The sequence below is a fragment of the Triturus cristatus genome, chromosome 1_1, assembly GCF_964204655.1.
Source record: "Triturus cristatus chromosome 1_1, aTriCri1.1, whole genome shotgun sequence".
In the NCBI taxonomy this organism is placed as follows: Eukaryota; Metazoa; Chordata; class Amphibia; order Caudata; family Salamandridae; genus Triturus; species Triturus cristatus.
In genome coordinates this window covers 501,710,253-501,727,305 of record NC_140579.1, presented here as the reverse complement: position 1 = coordinate 501,727,305, position 17,053 = coordinate 501,710,253, and positions in this window count along the sequence as shown.

Genomic DNA, 17,053 nt, shown 5'->3' with positions numbered 1-17,053 from the left:
ACCCGAAACCCTAAATCTACCCCCAGCACGTCCCCCTACACTACACAAACACCAACGCACTACCCTAGATCCTAAAACACTACCACCAGCATGACCCCCTACACTACACAAACACCACTGCACTACCCTAAACCGTAAAACACTTACCCCTACACTACACCAACACCACTCCACTACCCTAAACCCTAAAACACTACCCCCAGCATGACCCGTAAGGTACACAAACACCACTGCACTACCCCGAACCGTAAAACACTACCCTCAGCACTACCCCCCATACTACCCAAACACCACTGCACTAACCTAAACTCTAAAACACTACCCCCAGCAGTACCCCCTACACTACCCAATATCACTGCACTACCCTAAACCCTAAAAACTACCCCCAGCATGACCCCCTACACTACATAAACACCACACACTACCCTAAACCATAAAACATTACCCTCAGCAGTGCCCCCACACTACCCAAACACAACTGCTCTACCTTAAACCCTAAAATACTACCCCCAGCATGACCCCTACACCACACAAGCACCACTGCACTACTCTCAGTACTACCCTAAACCCTAAAACACTACCCCAGCACGACCCCCTACACTACCCAAACACCACTGCAGTACCCTAAACCCTAGAACACTGCCCCAGCACGACCCCCTGCACTACCCAAACACTACTGCACTACTCTAAACCCTAAAACATGACCCCCTACACTACACAAACACCACTGCACTACCCTAAACCCTAAATCTACCCCCAGCACGACCCCCTACATTAGACAAACTTCACTTCACTACACTAAACCCTAAAACACTACCCCCAGCATAACCCCCTACACGACCCAAACACCACTACACTACCATAAACCATAAAACACTACCCCCAGCACGACCCCCTGCACTACCCGAACACCACTGCACTGCCCAAAACCCTAAAACAATACACCAGCACAACCCCTACACTGCAAAAACACCACTATGCTACCCTAAACCTTAAAACTATCTCCAGCACGACCACCTACACTACTCAAATACCACTGCACTACCCTAAACCCTAAATCTACCCCCAGCACGACCGCCTACACTGCACAAACACACCTCCACTACCCTACACCCTAAATCTCTACCCACACTATGACTCCCTACACTACACAAACACCCCTGAACTACCCTAAACCCTAAATCTACCGCCAGCACGACCCCCTATACTACCCAAACAACACTGCACTACCATAAACCCTAAAACACTTACCACAGCACGACCCCCTAAAACACACAAACACCACTGCACTACCCTAAACCCTAAAACACTACTCCCAGCACGACCCTCTATACTACCCAAACACCACTCCACTACCCTAAACCCTAAAACACTACCCCAGCACAACCCTCTATACTACCAAACACCACTGCGCTACCCGAAACCCTACATCTACCCCCAGTACGACCCCTACACTACACAAACACCACTGCACTACCCTAAACCCTAAAACACTACCCCAGCACGTCGACTTACACTACACAAACACCAAAGCACTACCCTAAACCCTAAATCACTCCCACCAGCATGACCCCCTACACTACACAAATATCACTGCGCTACCCTAAACCGTAAAACACTAACCCCTACACTACACCAACACCACTCCACTACCCTAAACCCTAAAACACTACCCCCAGAACGACCCCTACAGTACACAAACACCACTGCACTACCGCAAACCCTAAAACACTACCCTCAGCACTACCCCCCACACTACCCAAACAACACTGCACTAAACTAAACCCTAAAACAATACCTCCAGCACTACCCCTACACTACCGAAACACCACTGCACAACCCTAAACCCTAAAACACTACCCCAGCATGAACCCCTACACTACACAAACACTGCTGCACTACCCTAAACCACTACCCCAAACAAGACCCCCTACACTACACAAACACCACTGTACTACCCTAAACCCTTAAACGCTACCCGCAGCATGACCCCCTTAACTACCCAACACAACTACACTACCCTAAACCCAAAAACACTATCCAGCACGACCCCTACACTACCCATACACCACTGCACTACCCTAAACCCAAAAACACGACCACCAGCAAGACCCTATACACTACACAAACACCACTGCACTACCCTAAACCCTAAAACACTACCCCCAGGATGACCCCCTACACTACACAAACACCTCATCACTACCCTAAACCCTAAAACACTACCCCAAGCACCCCCCCTACTCTACACAAACACCACTGCACTACCCTAAACCCCTTAAACACTAGCCCCAGCACGACCCCCTTCACTACCCAAACACAACTGCACTACCCCAAATCCCAAAACAGTACCCCCAGCACAAACCCCTACAGTACCAAAACAGCACTGCACTAGCCTAAACCCGAAAACACGACCCCCTCCACTACACAAACACCACTGCACTACCCTAAACCCTAAAACATGACCCCCTACACTACAGCACACACCTTTGTACTACCCTAAAAAACTACGCCCTTCAACACACAAACACCACTGCACTACCCTAAAACACTACCCCCAGCACGACCCCCTACACTATACAAACACCACTGCACTACCCTAAACTCTTAAACACTACCCCAGCACAACCCCCTACACTACCCAAACATCACTGCACTACCCTAAACCCTAAAACACGACCCCCTACACTACACAAACACCTCTGCACTACCCTAAACCCTAAATCTATCCCATCACGACCCGTACATTAGACAAGCTCCACTTCACTACCCTAAACCCTAAAACACTACCCCCAGCATAACCCCCTACAAGACCCAAACACCACTACACTACCTTAAACCATAAAACACTACCCCAGCACGACCCTCTGCACTACCCGAACACCACTGCACTACCCGAAACCCTAAACCAATACACCAGCACAACCCCTACACTGCAAAAACACCACTATGCTACCCTAAACCCTAAACTATCTCCAGCACGACCCCCTACATTACCCAAACACCACTGCACTACCCTAAACCCTAAATCTACCCCCAGCACGACCCACTACACTACACAAACACCCCTGCACTACCCTACACCCTAAAACACTACCCACAGTACGACTCCCTACACTACACAAACACCCCTGCACTACCCTAAACCCTAAAACACTACCCCTAGCACGACCCCCTATACTACCCAAACAACACTACACTACCCTAAACCCTAAAACACTTACCACAGCACGACCCCCTAAAACACACAAACACCACTGCACTACCCTAAACCCTAAAACACTACCCCCAGCACGACCTTCTATACTACCCAAACACCACTCCACTACCCTAAACCCTAAAACACTACCCCCAGCACGACCCTCTATACTAACCAAACACCACTACACTACCCTAAACCCTTAAACAAGACCCCCTACACTACACAAACACCACTGCACAACCCTTAACCCTAAAACACTACCCCCAGCACGACACCCTACACTACCCAAACACCACTGCACTACCCTAAACCCAAAACCACGACACCCTACACTACATAAACACCACAGCGCTACCCGAAACCCTAAATCTTCCCCCAGTATGACCCCTACACTACACAAACACCACTGCACTACCCTAAACCCTAAAACACTACCCCAGCACGTCCCCCTACACTACACAAACACCAAAGCACTACCCTAAACCCTAAATCACTTCTACCAGCATGACCCCCTACACTACACAAACACAGCTGCACTACCCTAGACCGTAAAACACTAACCCCTACACTACACCAACACCACTCCACTACCCTAAACCCTAAAACACTACCCCAGAACGACTCCTACAGTACACAAACACTACTGCACTACCCCAAACCCTAAAACACTACCCTCAGCACTACCCCAACACTACCCAAACACCACTGCACTAAACTAAACCCTAAAACAATACCTCCAGCACTACCCATACACTACCAAAACACCACTGCACTACCCTAAACCCTAAAACACTACCCCAGCATGAACCCCTACACTACACAAACACTGCTGCACTACCCTAAACCCTAAAACGCTACTCGCAGCACGACCCCCTTCATTACCCAACACAACTGCACTACCCTAAACCCAAAAACACTACCCAGCACGACCCCTACACTACCCATACACCACTGCACTACCATAAACCCTAAAACACTAACCCCAGGATGAACCCCTACACTACACAAACACCTCTGCACTACCCTAAACCCTAAAACACTACCCCAAGCACGTCCCCCTATTCTACACAAACACCACTGTACTACCCTAAACTCCAAAACAGTACCCCCAGCACAAACCCCTACACTACCAAAACACCACTGCACTTGCCTAAACCCTGAAACATAAACTCTCCACTACACAAACACCACTGCACTACCCTAAACCCTCAAACATGACCCCCTACACTACAGAACACACCATTGCACTACCCTAAATAACTACCCTCTTCACTACGCAAACACCACTGCACTACACTTAAACACTACCCCAGCACGACACCCTACACTACCCAAACACCACTGCACTACCCTAAACCCTAAAACACTACCCCCAGCAAGACCCCCTAAACTACCCAAACACCACTGCACTACCCTAAACCCTAAAACACTAGTGTAGGGGGTCATGCTGGGGGTAGTGTTTTAGGGTTTAGGAAACTGCAGTGGTGTTTGGGTAGTGTAGGGCGTCCTGCTGAGGGTAGTGTTTTGGGGTTTTGGGTAGTGCAGTTGTGTATGGGTAGTATAGGGGGTAGTGGTTTAGGGTTTAGGGTAGCACAGTGGTGTTTGTGTAGTGTAGGGGGTCGTCCTTGGGATAGTTTTAGGGTTTAGAGTAGGGCAGTGTTGTTTGTGTAGTGTAGGGGGTCGTGCTGGGGGTAGTGTTTTAGGGTTTAGGGTAGTGCTGTGGTGGTTGTGTAGTGTATAGGGTCATGCTGGGGGTAGTGTTTTAGGGTTTAGGGTTGTGCCATGGTGTTTGTGTAGTATAGGGGGTCATGCTGGAGGTAGTGTTATAGGGTTTAGGGTAGTGCACTGGTGGTTGTGTAGTGTAGGGGGTCGTGCTGGGGTAGTGTTTGAGGGTTTTAGGGTAGTACAGTGGTGTTTGTGTAGTATAGGGGGTCCCGCTGGGGTTAGCGTTTTAGGGTTTAGCGTAGTGCAGTAGTGTTTGTGTAGTGTAGGAGTTCGTGCTGGGATAGTGTTTTGGGGTTTTGGGTAGTGCAGTGGTGTTTGGGTAGTGTAGGGGGTCGTGCTGGGGTAGTGTTTGAGGGTTCAGAGTAGTGCAGTGGTGTTTGTGTAGTGTAGGGGGTCGTGCTGGGGTTAGTGTTTTAGGGTTTAGGGTTAGTGCAGTGGTGTTTGTGTAGTGTAGGGGGTCGTGTTTTAGAGTTTAGGGTAGTGCAGTGGTGTTTGGGTAGTGTAGGGGGTCCTGCTGAGCGTAGTGTTTTTTGGGTTTAGGGTAGTGCAGTTGTGTTTGTGTAGTGTAGGGGTCGTGCTTGGGGTAGAGTTTTAGGGTTTAGGGTAGTGCAGTGGTGTTTGTGTGGTGTAGGGGGTCATGCTGGGGGTAGATTTAGGGTTTAGGGTAGTGCAGTGGTGTTTGTGTACTGTAGGGGAACTTGCTGGGGTTAGTGTTTTAGGGTTTAATGCAGTGCAGTGGTGTTTGTGTAGTGTAAAGGGTCATGCTGGGGGTAAATTTAGGGTTTAGGGTAGTGCAGTGTTTTTAGTGTAGTGTAGGGGGTCGTCCTGGGGGTAGTGTTTTAGGGTATAGGGTAGTGCAGTGTTGTTTGGGTAATGTAGGGGGTCATGCTGGGGGTAGTGTTTTAGGGTTTAGGGTAGTGCAGTGGTGTTTGTGTAGTGTATGGGGTCATGTTTTACAGTTTAGGGTACTGCAGTGGTGTTTGGGTAGTGTAGGGGGTCGTTCTGGGGGTAGTGTTTTGGGGTTTATTGTAGTGCAGGTGTGTTTGGGTAGTGAAGGGGTTCGTGCTGTGGTTAGTGTTTTAGGGTTTAGGGTAGTGCATTGGTGTTTGTGTAGTGTAGGGGGTCATGCTGAGCATAGATTTAGGGTTTAGGGTAGTGCAGTGGTGTTTGAGTAGTGTAGGGAGTGGTGCTGGTGGTAGTGTTTTAGGGTTTAGGTTAGTGCAGTGCTGTTTGGCTGGTATAGGGGGTCATTCTGGGGATAGTGTTTTAGGGTTTAGGGTAGTGCAGTAGGGTAGTGCAGTGGTGTTTGGGTAGTGTAGGGGGTCATGCTTGGATTAGTTTTAGGGTTTCAGGTAGTGCAGTGGTGTTTGGGTAGTGCAGGGGGTCATGCTGGGGATAGTGTTTTAGGGTTTGGGGTAGTGCAGTGGTGTTTGTGTAGTGTAGGGGGTCATGCTAGGGGTACTGTTTAGGATTTAGGGTAGTGCAGATGGTGTTTGTGTAGTGTAGGCGGTAGTGTTTTAGGGTTTAGCGTAGTGCCGTAGTGTTTGTGTAGTGTAGGAGGATGTGCTGGGGCAAGTGTTTAAGCGTTTTGGGTAGTGCAGTGGTGTTTGGGTCGTGTAGGGGGTAGTGCTGGGGTAGTGTTTTTGGGTTTAGGGTAGTGCAGTGGTGTTTGTGTAGTGTAGGGGGTCGTGCTGGGGGTAGTGTTTGAGGGTTTTGGGTAGTGCAGTGGTGTTTGTGTTGTGTAGGGGGTCGTGTTTTAGGGTAGTACAGTGGTGTTTGGGTAGAGTAGGGGGGTCGTGCTGAGGGTAGTGTTTTTGGGTTTAGGGTAGTGCATTTGTGTTTGGGTAGTAAAGGGGGTCGTGCTGGGGTAGTCTTGCAGGGTTTAGGGTAGTACAGTGGGGTTTGTGTAGTGTAGAGGGTCGTGCTTGGGGTGGTGTTTTAGGGTTTAGGGTAGTGCAGTGGTGTTTGGGTAGTGTAGGGGTAGTGCTGTGGGTAGTGTTTTAGGGTTTGGGGCAGTGCACTGATGTTTGGGTAGTGTAGGGGTCATGCTGGGGATAGTTTTAGTGTTTAGCGTAGCACAGTGTGTGTTTGTGTAGTGTAGGGGGTCATGCTGGGGTAGTGTTTTAGGAATTCGGGTAGTGCAGTTGTGTTCGGGTAGTGCAGGGGGTCATGCTAGGAGTAGTGTTTTAGGGTTTATGGTAGTGCAGGAGGGTAGTGCAATGGTGTTTGTGTATTGTAGGGGGTCATGCTGGGGGTAGTGTTTTAGGGTTTATGGCAGTGCAGTGGTGTTTGTGTAGTGTAGGGGACGTGCTGGGGCAGTGTTTTAGGGTTTAGGGTAGTGCAGTGGTGTTTGTGTAGTGTAGGGGGTCGTACTATGGTAGATTTAGGGTTTAGGATAGTGCAGTGGTGTTTGGGTAGTGTAGGGGATCGTGCTGGGGGAGGATTTTAGGGTTTAGGGCAGTGCAGTGGTGTTTGCGTAGTTTAGAGGATCGTGCTGGTGGAAGTGTTTTAGGGTTGAGGGCAGTGCAGTGGTGTTTGGGTAGTGTAGGGGGTCATTCTGTGGGTAGATATAGCGTTTAGGGTACTGCAGTGGTATTTGGGTAGTGTACGAGGTTGTTCTTGGGATAGTTTTAGGGTTTAGGGTAGTGCTGTGGTCTTTTGTAGTGTAGGGGGCCATGCTGGGGCTAGTGTTTTAGGGTTTAGGGTAGTGCAGTGGTGTTTGGGTAGTGTAGGGGGTAGTGCTGGGGTAGTGTTTTAGGGTGTAGGGTAGTGCAGTGGTGTTTGTATAGTATAGGGAGTAGTGTTTTAGGGTTGTGGGTAGTGCAGTGGTTTTTGTGTAGTTAATGGGTCATGCTGGGGGAAGTGTCTTAGGGTTTAGGGAAGCGTAGTGGTGTTCAGGTAGTGTAAGGGGTTATGCTGGTGGTAGTGTTTTAGGGTTTAGGGTAGTGCAGTGGTGTTTGTGTAGTGTAGGGGTAATTCTGGGGGTAGATTTAGGGTTTAGGGTAGTGCAGTGGTGTTTGGGTAGTGATTTGGGTCGTGCTTGGGATAGTTTTAGGGTTTAGGGTAGCGCAGTTGTGTTTGTGTAGTGTAGGGGGTGGTGCTGGGGTTAGTATTTTAGGGTTTGGGGTAGTGCAGTCGTGTTTGGGTAGTGCAGGGGGTCGTGCTGGGGGTAGTGTTTTTGGGTTTGGAGTAGTGCAGTGGTATTTGTGTAGTGTAGGGGGTCGTGCTGGGGGTAGTGTTTTAGGGTTTAATAGTGCAGTGGTGTTTGTGTAGTGTTGGGGGACGTGCTGGGGTAGTGTTTTAGGGTTTAGAGTAGTGCAGTTGTGTTTGTGTAGTGTAGGGAGTCAGGCTGGGGGTAGATTTAGGGTTTAGGGTAGTGCAGTGGTGTTTGTGTACTGTAGGGGGTCGTGCTGGGGTTAGTGTTTAAGGGTTTAATGCAGTGCAGTGGTGTTTGTGTAGTGTAGTGGGTCATGAGGGGGTAAATGTAGGGTTTAGGGTAGTGCAGTGGTGTGTGTGTAGTGTAGGGGGTCATGCTGGGGGTAGTGTTTTAGGGTTTAGGGTACTGCAGTGGTGTTTGGGTTGTGAAGGGGTTCGTGCTGCAGGTAGTGTTTTAGGGTTTAGGGAAGTGCAGTGGTGTTTGTGTACTGTAGGGGGTTATGCTGGGGGTAGTGTTTTAGGGTTTAGGGCAGTGCAGTGGTGATTGGGTATCGTAGGGGATTGTGCTGGGGTAGTGTTTTACGGAGTAGGGCAGTGCAGTGGCGGTTGTGTAGTGTAGGGGATCGTGACGGGGGTATTGTTTTAGGGTTTAGGACAGTGCACTGGTGTTTGGGTATTTTAGGGGGTTGTGCTGGGGGTAGTGTTTTAGTGGTTACGGTAGTGCAGTGGTGTTTGGGTGGTGTAGGGAGTCATCCTGGGGGTAGTGTTTTAGGGTTTAGGGTAGTGCAGTGGTGTTTGTGTAGTGTAGGGGTAGTGTTTTAGGGTTTAGGGTAGTGCAGCGGTGTTTGTGCAGTGTAGTGGGTCGTGCTGGGGGTAGTGTTTTTGGGTTAGGGGTAGTGCAGTGGTATTTGTGTAGTGTAGGGGGTCGTGCTGGGGGTAGTGTTTTAGGGTTTAAAGTAGTGCAGTGGTGTTTGTGTAGTGTTGGGGGACGTGCTGGGGCAGTGTTTTAGGGTTTAGAGTAGTGCAGTGGTGTTTGTGTAGTGTAGGGAGTCAGGCTGGGGGTAGATTTAGAGTTTAGGGTAGTGCAGTGGTGTATGTGTACTGTAGGGGGTCGTTCTGGGGTTAGTGTTTTAGGGTTTAATGCAGTGCAGTGGTGTTTGTGTGGTGTAGTGGGTCATGGGGGTAAATTTAGGGTTTAGGGTAGTGCAGTGGTGTGTGTGTAGTGTAGGGGGTCATGCTGGGGGTAGTGTTTTAGGGTTTAGGGTACTGCAGTGGTGTTTGTGTAGTGTAGGGGGTCGTGCTGGGGGTAGTGTTTGAGGGTTTTGGGTAGTGCAGTGGTGTTTGTGTAGTGTAGGGGGTCGTGTTTTAGGGTAGTACAGTGGTGTTTGGGTAGAGTAGGGGGGTCGTGCTGAGGGTAGTGTTTTTGGGTTTAGGGTAGTGCATTTGTGTTTGGGTAGTAAAGGGGGTCGTGCTGGGGTAGTCTTGCAGGGTTTAGGGTAGTACAGTGGGGTTTGTGTAGTGTAGGGGGTCGTGCTTGGGGTGGTGTTTTAGGGTTTAGGGTAGTGCAGTGGTTTTTGGGTAGTGTAGGGGTAGTGCTGTTGGTAGTGTTTTCGGGTTTGGGGCAGTGCACTGATGTTTGGGTAGTGTAGGGGTCATGCTGGGGATAGTTTTAGTGTTTAGCGTAGCACAGTGTGTGTTTGTGTAGTGTAGGGGGTCATGCTGGGGTAGTGTTTTAGGAATTCGGGTAGTGCAGTTGTGTTCGGGTAGTGCAGGGGGTCATGCTAGGAGTAGTGTTTTAGGGTTTATGGTAGTGCAGGAGGGTAGTGCAATGGTGTTTGTGTATTGTAGGGGGTCATGCTGGGGGTAGTGTTTTAGGGTTTAGGGTAGTGCAGTTGTGTTTGTGTACTGTAGGGGGTACTGCTGGTGATAGTGATTTAGGGTTTAGGGTAGTGCTGTGGTGTTTGTGTAGTGTAGGGGGTCATGCTGGGGTTACGGTTTTAGGGTTTATGGTAGTGCAGTGGTGTTTGGATAGTGTAGGGGGTACTGCTGAGAGTAGTGTTTTAGGGTTTGGGGTAGAGCAGTGGTGTTTGTGTAGTGTAGGGGGTCATCCTGAGGGTAGATTTAGGGTTTATGGTAGTGCAGTGGTGTTTGTGTAGTTAGGGGATCGTACTGAGGTAGTGTTTTAGGGTTTAGGGTAGTGCAGTGGTGTTTGTGTACTGTACGGGGTCATGCTGGGGGTAGTGTTTGAGGGTTTAGGGTAGTGCAGTGGTGTGTGGGTAGTGTAGGGGGTAGTGCTTGGGAGTGTTTTAGGGTTTAGGGTGGGGATGTGTTATAGGGTTTAGGGTAGTGCAGTGGTGTTTGTGTAGTGCAGGAGGTCATGCTTGGGGTAGTGTTTTAGGGTTTAGGGTAGTGCAGTGGTGTTTTTGTAGTGTAGGGGGTAGTGTTTTAGGGTTTAGGTAGTTCAGTGTAGTTTGTGTAGTTTGGGGGTTGTACTGAGGGTAGTGTTTTAGAGTTTAGGGTAGTGCAGTGTTGTTTGTGTAGTGTAGGGGGTCATGCTTGGGGTTGATTTAGGATTTAGGGTATTGTATGGTGTTTGGGTAGTGTAGGGGGTCGTGCTGCAGTTAGTGTTTTAGGGTTTAGGGCCGTGTAGTGGTGTTTGTGTAGTGTAGGGGGTTATGCTGGGGGTAGTGTTTTAGGGTTTAGGGCAGTGCAGTGGTGATTGGGTAGCGTAGGGGATTGTGCTGGGGGTAGTGTTTTACGGAGTAGGGCAGTGCAGTGGCGGTTGTGTAGTGTAGTGGGTCGTGACGGGGGTATTGTTTTAGGGTTTAGGACAGTGCAGTGGTGTTTGGGTATTTTAGGGGGTTGTGCTGGGGGTAGTGTTTTAGTGGTTACGGTAGTGCAGTGGTGTTTGGGTGGTGTAGGGAGTCATCCTGGGGGTAGTGTTTTAGGGTTTAGGGTAGTGCAGTGGTGTTTGTGTAGTGTAGGGGGTAGTGTTTTAGGGTTAAGGGTAGTGCAGCGGTGTTTGTGCAGTGTAGTGGGTCGTGCTGGGGTAGTGTTGTAGGATTCAGGGTAGCACAGTGGTGTTTGTGTAATTTAGGGGGTCGTGTTTTAGAGTTTAGGGTAGTGCAGTGGTGTATGTGTAGTGTAGGGGTAATGTTTTAGGGTTAGGGTAGTGCAGTGGTGTTTGTGTAGTGTAGGGGGTCATCTTAGGGATAGTGTTTTAGAGTTTAGGGTAGTGCAGTGGTGTTTGTGTAGTGTAGGGGGTCATGCTGGGGGTAGTGTTTTGGGGTTTAGGGCAGTGCAGTGGTGTTTGGGTATTATAGGGGATTGTGCTGGGGTAGTGTTTTAGTGTTTAGGGTAGTGCAGTGGTGTTTGGGTAGTGTAGAGGGTTAGCCTGGGGGTAGATTTAGGGTTTAGGGTAGTGCAGTGGTGTTTGTGTAGTATAGGGGGTCGCGCTGGGGATAGTGTTTTAGGGTTTAGGGTAGTGCAGTGGTGTTTGGGTAGTGTAGGCAGTAGTGTTTTAGGGTTTAGAGTAGTGCAGTAGTGTCTGTATAGTGTAGGAGGTCATGCTGGGGTTAGTGTTTTGAGGTTTAGGGTAGTGCAGTGGTGTTTGGGTAGTGTAGGGGGTCATGCTGGGGGTAGTGTTTGAGGCTTCAGGGTAGTGCAGTGGTGTTTGCGTAGTGTAGGGGGTCGTGCTGGAGGTAGTGTTTTAGGGTTTAGGGTGTTGCAGTGGTGTTTGGGTAGTGTAGGGTGTAGTGCTGGGTAGTGTTTTAGGGATTAGGGTGATGAATTGGTGTTTGTGTAGTGTATAGGGTCATGCTGGGGATAGTGTTTTAGGGTTTAGGGTAGTGCAATGGTGTTTGTGTAGTGTAGGGGGTAGTGTTTTAGGGTTTAGGGTAGTGCAGTGGTTTTTGTGTAGTGTAGTGGGTAGTGCTGGGGGTAGTGTTTTTGGGGTTAGGGTAGTGCAGTTGTGTTTGGGTAGTGAAGAGGGTCGTGCTGTGGGTAGTGTTTTAGGGTTTAGGGTAGTACAGTGGTGTTTGTGTAGTATAGGGGGTCATGCTGGGAGTAGTGTTTTAGGGTTTAGGGTAGTGCAGTAGGGTAGTGCAATGGTGTTTGTGTAGTGTAGGGGGTCATGCACGGGATAGTGTTTTAGGGTTTAGGGTAGTGCAGTTGTGTTTGGGTAGTGTAGGGGGTACTGCTGGGGGTAGTCATTTAGGGTTTAGGGTAGTGCAGTGGTGTTTGTGTAGTATAGGGGGTCATGCTGGGAGTAGTGTTTTAGGGTTTAGGGTAGTGCAGTAGGGTAGTGCAATGGTGTTTGTGTAGTGTAGGGGGTCATGCTCGGGATAGTGTTTTAGGGTTTAGGGTAGTGCAGTTGTGTTTGGGTAGTGTAGGGGTACTGCTGGGGGTAGTCATTTAGGGTTTAGGGTAGTGCAGTGGTGTTTGTGTAGTGTAGGTGGTCACGCTGGGGTTACTGTTTTAGGGATTAGGGTAGTACAGTGGTGTTTGGGTAGTATAGGGGGTACTGCTGACGGTAGTGTTTTAGGGTATGGGGTAGACCAGTGGTGTTTGTGTAGTGTAGGGGTAGTGCTCGGGATAGTGTTTTAGGGTTTAGGGTAGTGCAGTGGTGTTTGGGTAATGTAGGGTGTAGTGCTGGGGGTAGTGTTTTAAGGTTGAGGGTAGTGCAGTGGTGTTTGTATAGTGTAGGGAGTAGTGTTTTAGGGTTTAGGCAAGCTCTATAGTGTTCAGATAGTATAAGGGGTCGTGCTGGTGGTAGTGTTTTACGGTTTAGGGTAGCGCAGTGGTGTTTGTGTAGTGTAGGGGGTCATTCTGGGGGTAAATTTAGGGTTTAGGGTAATGCAGTGGTGTTTGGGTAGTATAGGGGGTCGTGCTTGTGATAGTTTAAGGGTTTAGGATAGTGCAGTGGTGTTTGTGTAGTGTAGGGGGTCATGCTGGGGGAAGTGTCTTAGGGATTAGGGAAGCGCAATGGTGTTCAGGTAGTGTAAGGGGTCATGCTGGTGGTAGTGTTTTAGGGTTTAGGGTAGCACAGTGTTGTTTGTGTAGTGAAGGTGAGGAAATATGAATTTTTATGATCAATTGTGTCCCCTATCTTAGACCCTAACGGCTCCATGTACATGCTACAAGTACATGTATGTTCCCTCCACTCCCAGCGATGAAGACGCAAATACATTTGCGTCCAACGTTAACATGTCCTCTTTCAGATCCACCATGAATGGGTCGAATATTCCGTTCCTAAGTATGCATTGCCACCGTCTTTATATGGTGCACCTTTCACGTTTTTCAGCTCTGGCAAGTTAGGCCCTGAATTCTGCCATCGAGCTTTTCCTGCTTTCTGCCTCTGAATGCTCCAGCCTGGACCTGCATCTGTATCCATGACCTTTGTCTTACTTCCTGCGCGGCTAACGGTGCCTGGCCCGGCCTGTTGCCTGCCAAGACTGTATTCAGCCTTCAAGTTATCTGCTCCGCTCCTCGAGAAATTCCTGTCTAGTAGTTTAGGTAAACATCCACCCAGCTACAGAGCAAAGGGCCCGGCCTTACTGTCTCCGTGCAAGTAATTCATAGCTCCTGTTACCATGGTAGGCCCATGCCCCCTCGCATCTCATGTAGACACGTAGACACTTATACACGCACTAGCAGTCAGTATAGGATAGCCTCTGCCCGAGGGACCTTTCCTTCCAGATAATACAGTTCCTTAAACACAAGATATTAGATACGATTTGGGATTAGGTTGTTCTGACATCCCAGACTTCTGTCTCCTCACGTAGGGCTAAATGTCAAGTCCCCTTCACCCTCCAGTTACACGTCAATCACACTTCATGCTGCTGCACGCGCATCTCTGCCATGTATTTCTGCTGACATTACAGGATTCTCTTATGGATCCACCCACCTGTGACATCCTCATAATGACGTTTCTAAGTACACGCCTATTGTAACGCCTTTTTCATTACGTATGTGTACTCTTATCTCTCCTCTCAACTGTTACGCCTTCTGCACCTGCCTTACTGAAATGCATTGACTATATATATGATAACCTGTCAATAAAGTATGCGTTATCCCTTCCCGAACCTTCGTGGTGACGGAATCCGATTGCCTGGTTCGAACCAATTCCTTTGTAAGGAATAAAACCCCTTTTAAACCCTCTAATATCACGGATTCTGCCTCTTATTTATTCTGAGTTATCCTTATTGAACTTTACCGCACAAATTAAGTACAGGTAATTCAAATTTACCACATAATTGGCGCCCGAACAGGGACTCCTCCCCCACCCCACGCGCCGGAGGTGCATTGCAGAGCCGGTCTCCTGCCACAGCCGGATGGACAACTACGCGTACCTGCAGGATTTCCTGTACCTCCCTCAGGCCAACGGAGGTGACTGAGGCTGCGATCAACACCCAGACGAGGCGGTGAGGAGTGCGGAGGATCCCGACCAGAGCCTAGCTGAGAGAGCAAGATCCGAGGTATACAGAGGCCCACCAGGTTCCGAAGTTCCGAAGTATCCACGTCACGAGTCGAGTCGAGTCCAGTCTGGTCTAGTCCAGACCAGAGTTTCCGAGGCCTTCTGTTCCGTTCCGTGCTTCCCGGTGAGTACCGTTGCTGGGGACGCATCTAGACGTGCGCATTGGTTTGTGCCGGTCAAGGCGGGTTTGGGTACACAGATCCGGTCTGCACTGTTTTAGCAGTGTATCTGTACTGTTTAGCAGTACATCCAGTATTATGCAGTTAGCTAGTTTTATTCTAATTATTGTTGTTCGTTTTAAAATGTTTTAATATGTTTTAAATGCCGTGGTATGAGTGATTGTTCGATCTTCATTACTGTGTTTATTGTATTAATTGTGTTCAAGTCCGAGTCAGAATCAAGTAGCAAGGTTTAAGATGCCGTTCTTTTCAAAATTAAGACAGATAAAAACTAGAAAAGGGATACTCGAGGAAGCCGTTACCATTCCACCTAGGGACACTCCAGGGTACTTTATGTACCATAAACATGGCCTAGATGCCGTATTATATCTCGATTTGTGGGTGGACTACACCAAGGATTTAGCAGAGAATCAGAGATGGCCCGCTGCTGGGACATGGGATGCAGATTGCATCATGAGAGTAGAAGAAGCATTATGGAAAAAGAAAGCCAGACAGTCACAGAAAGATGCCATTGAATTATGGCGTAAAGAATCGCATAGACGCACAGAGAAAGCACTCAGAAAAGAAGAGAAAAGTAGGGAGGATTCAGACAAAGCCCGAGAAAACGTATTAATTGAGGAAGGTATCCGAGCAAAAGCAGAACAAGTAGACAGACAACGAAACACTCTTATGAATGGTATGTATCCTCTTCTGGCCGAGGGTTTACCTAAGGCCACCCTGGAAGTACCGAAAGATCTGCCACCTCCATTGCTTCCGACTAAATTGCTCCCCAAGACCGCAAAGGACATTTTCCTTTCTTCCTATTTAGACGATGTAGCCCCCGAATATGTTAATGCTCCGCTGCCACGCACACCACCTGCTAACGGCGCTCGACCCCTAGATAATCTGCCCCCACTTCCGCAGCAACATACTCCTCCTTCCGTTCCAAACCTTCCGCCCGTTCCTTCACTCCTTCCTGCATCTATTCTTCCTACCTTACACCCAATTAATCCTTTTGGACCTAGCACCTCAGGAGGAGCGACAGGAAGTTTTCATACGCCGCCATCAGTGCGTCGATTGACTGATAGGGATTTAGCACACCAACGTACACCTCAAACAGCGAATTACGACATACTTAAAGAGCCTCTTACAGACTGTAGATATGATCCAGTGCCCGGTAAAGACGACAGAATGATGCTATCATCAGTACGTCTACGACGAGTTGCGAACTATTTAATGATACTACCAGGAATGGTTGATCATCTAGACAAAATATATCACTTTGTCCAAACAGGGCAAGGTCCCGAAAGTATTGGCGAGGCCATGGCATACCAGAAAGTGGACACGCAAAAACTGTTGTTACGCTTCTTCATAAACTGCCTGATAAGAAACAGAGATAGGCCTAGTGCTGACCCGGAAGAAATGAAAGCACTTAACAAATGGGGTCAGAATATAGCAGACGGAAAACATGATAAACAGAATAGTATAAAAAATATGTACCGAAGGATCCGAAAAACAGTAGAACAAATACGTGAAAGAGAACAGCCTGAAAGAGAACTAGATGCAGATAAAACTGAATCCTCGGAGGAGGATGAACAACCAGAAACGACAACAGGACAATTACAATTACCAGCTAGAGAAATGATAGCTTATGTAGGTAAGGGAAGATCTTTTAATAATTCAATGCGTCCGATACGTCCAGAAAGTAAGGGAATTTTTCAAGCAGCCATGTCAAATCCAAAGACCCCTGAACACTTATTTCAGGCCACTGATAAAATACTTCAAGAACGAATGGGGTACCATGTACTCGATTCTATGGATGAACAAGAATTAGCCAGGTCAGCAGTACAATGGGCTGACAGTTCTGATAAATATAGTGATAACGCGCTAGTACACACGTTTTTGAATCTTTCACCAGACGAACAGCGTTTAGCTGGTATGTACATGATACAACACCTCCTTATATTGTATAAAGGTCAACATTCCGATCCTGGTCCCCTACCTGATATACTGATAGAACTACTCATGAATAAATGGAGAGGTCTAGGTACGGATCTAATTAAAGTAATTCTAGAACATCGGCACAGATACAGTGCCTTCCTGTGTCCACAGCTTGATCCAGCTCACTCCATGGAAAGAAAAATGTATTACATAGACAGACAGAATCCCTTACGCGAAGTACACCCAGTTAGAAATGATGATAATACTTTTAGACGCGTGTTTGTGTACACGCCTATAACTAAAATAGAACTATTGGAAATGAAAAAATTAGTGCCCAGCCATGACAGGGATCCAGCAGGTTTTCACCGTGAAATAAAAGACATGTTACTCATGGGT